Consider the following 3,208-nt stretch of genomic DNA (forward strand, 5'->3'; position numbering starts at 1 on the left):
AGCCGTGCTGGAGGATGCGTTCAAAACGATGAGGAACAAACTGGTCAGAAGACCCGTTCTGAAGTTGTTCAATCCTACAGCCCACACTGAAGTACACTGCGATGCTAGTAGTGAAGGGTTAAGTGGTATGCTCCTCCAAAAAAATGGTGAAGGAGACAACCAATTACATTTGGTACAGGCAGTGTCTAAGAAGACCATACCGACAGAAAGGAACTATCATTCCAGCAAGTTAGAGCTGATGGCTGTAGTTTGGAGTTTAGGCAAGTTACGACATTATTTGATTGGTATAAAATTTTTGATAATAACCGATTGTCAAGCTATAGTACACTTAAACACTCAAAAAATTGTTAACCCACAAGTTGCGCGATGGGCTACCCTGTTGAGTGAGTTCAACTATGACATACAACACCGTCCAGGAGTGAAGATGGCTCATGTTGATGCACTCAGTAGAGCACCAGTTAATAACCCTAGTGACACAGAGACCGAACAAATGGATGAACGATGCAGAGTGTTCATAACAATCACTGAAGAGGAACAGGTGCGATGCAGCGTTCCGACACTAGACTGAAGGGGATTGCAGAGATATTAAGTCGGGGAGAGACGGAACGTACGATTGCTGAAAACGCTATAGTAAAAGGGTGCTTACTTAAAGGTGGACTAATATACCGAAGAGTAAAGAATGGTGACGAGGAGAAACATTTGTGGACTGTGCCAGAGAGCATGCGCAAAAGCATAGTGGTGCGGTTTCATGACTTAGCAGGGCACTTTTCCGTAGATCGAATAGCAACTAAAATCATAGAGCGGTACGATTTTCCTAGATTAAGGCGATATGTGAAATACCATACAAAGTGTTGTCCTGAGTGTATACTGACGAAAACACCAAGAGGTAAACAACCGGGACAGCTACATCCGATACTGCCAGGGAAACGCCCTTTTGAAATTATAAATTTGGATCACATAGGTCCCTTTATTAGATCAACACGTGGAAACAGTTATGTATTAGTGATTATAGATAACCTAACCAAATTTGTTAAACTGTTCCAGTAAAAATTTGCAGTACTGAAAGAGTAGTGAAAAGTCTGGATCAATTTATAACATCCTACGGGATACCAAAGAGGATCATTAGTGACCGAGGGAGTGCCTTCACTTCAAGAGCGTAAAGTATAAAGTAGGTATAAAATGTATAATAATATATTATAAGTAATATTGTATAATTATATATTTTCAAAGCATGAAAAAGGCGGGAAATTAAGCTCCAGTTAATGTTGATAGCATACTGATTTATTAATTTCTTGTATTGGATACCTAGATGGCGCTAGTGTTGACAAGAACTCGAAGCCCCCGTACCCCGCTCATTGTATAAATTAAGGTAGATTTACCTCTCACATCCCCCAACCTATTTGTTTCCAGTCCTGTATATCATAGTTCGTGGTTTATGTTGATTGATGAACAATGACTATAGTCTTAGTAGTCTTTATAGACGTTAGACTTAAGCAGTTTAATGGTTTAATCTTAATGTCAATACTCAGAAACTTACTCAATAATGAATTATTACTCTGAGGTCTCTAAAATTTTAAATGTTTGTTAAACGTCACTTAAAAGTTAACTGTTGTCTGTTACTGTTTTTAGTTCACACCATGCATTATATCATGGTTCTCAAAACTGAAATATATGATGTACCACCTACTAGGAATTAGGAAGTCCAGCCAATGAATTGACAACTTTTCAGATGATGATTTTCTTAAAGGCAATTCTACAGACACAGTATACATTTTAAAGATTCGAATTCAAGTTATAAAAACATAAATATTAGAGTGAATTCTAAAATTAAAAGCTAAAAATGTTATTGTGGGAACCTTGGAGAATCTTATTGATATTTTAATTTAAAAATGAGTTATTTGTATGGTCATATTATTATATTGTCTGATATTATGTTATACAGTTTTATTATGGTATATCTAAATGTGTGCGTGGATTGATATTTGTGTCCAAAGTGCTCAGCCCCCCGTTTAGTCATGATAAATAAATAAATAAATAAATAACAATGTAAAATATATGTTACAAATTTTAAATAACCATAACTTCATTTAAAAATTAAATATAAATAAATATTTACTTGTAAAATATTTTTTCTTTCAATTTTGATTCTATGTTAATTCTAATATTAAAGTTAACATTACAAAATTGGATCTGCTGTGCGCAAATTTGGTTGTTATGCTTATCTTAGGTCTGAGAGAAAATATATGGTGCATTGAAATATTTTTAACAAACTTTTAATTTATAGGTTTTAAAATTTTGTTGAACCAGTATCCAGTTTTAATAGTACAGATAGCTTGAACATATTAATTAAATTGTAAAGAAACACTTAACAAGTATTAAAAATTCAATATTCTGACAATAGAACATTCAGAGTTTGCACTCTTGTTAGCGGTTGTTAACTACTAGCCAATCACAGCAGTCCTATCATCAGAGGCTGCACAGTTTTTCCAAGCTTATTTGGAATATAGTATAATAAAATAGTAAGTATAGTAATATAATTACTTATGACCAAAATAGCCTATGAAATAGAAAAATAATACAAGTTCATACTGTACCTAATATATTATGCATACAACTACACATATATGAACTATGTCAGTATGTCATATTGGCAATATACTGTTTGTCCTTTAAGGTGTTATCAAAATAAATCAATAACACATAATTTGTGGTAGTTGAGTTACACAATATGTTCTATATGGTTACACTTAAAATACCTATATTTACAAGAATTACAATTAAATACATTTGTTTCATTGTTGTAAATAGCAAAGGAGGGGTTCCAAGTTCCAGATAGACAAAGATATCAATGTATAACATGAACACTCAATTAAGTTTTCTTCAGTTCATTTGTATATTTCATTTTTGTCAATTTCAGATGGATGACATACTGAATGATATTACTGGATAACCATTTGATCATTTTTGAAATTAATTATGATTGTGAGGAATGTAGTATAGACATTAAATTGTTGTTAAGATTGTATGAAACAAATTTGTTTATTAGCATGTTATAAATTAAAACTAAATTGAGTTGTGCATTTGTTTAATATTGAAATAAATTTATGCATTCAACAGTTATAAAATATATTGGTTTAAATTTATAAAAATAAAAAATAATTTATTTTTATTTAGAATTAAGCTCACCAGAAACTTAGGTCTTAAGTAT

General features: G+C 32.3%; 1 long non-coding RNA gene across 1 annotated transcript; it reads left to right on the top strand.

Annotated features, from left to right (window-relative positions):
* Positions 1 to 1,045: 1,045 nt before the first annotated feature.
* On the top strand, positions 1,046 to 2,944 carry LOC149056589 (uncharacterized). Its single transcript, XR_016190780.1, has 3 exons — positions 1,046 to 1,168; positions 2,285 to 2,506; positions 2,809 to 2,944. It is a non-coding gene; the product is annotated as an uncharacterized LOC149056589 (long non-coding RNA).
* Positions 2,945 to 3,208: the final 264 nt, after the last annotated feature.

The sequence above is a fragment of the Diuraphis noxia genome, unplaced genomic scaffold, assembly GCF_037042655.1.
Source record: "Diuraphis noxia isolate RWA-SAM2 unplaced genomic scaffold, SU_Dnox_SAM2 contig0003, whole genome shotgun sequence".
Classification (NCBI taxonomy): Eukaryota; Metazoa; Arthropoda; class Insecta; order Hemiptera; family Aphididae; genus Diuraphis; species Diuraphis noxia.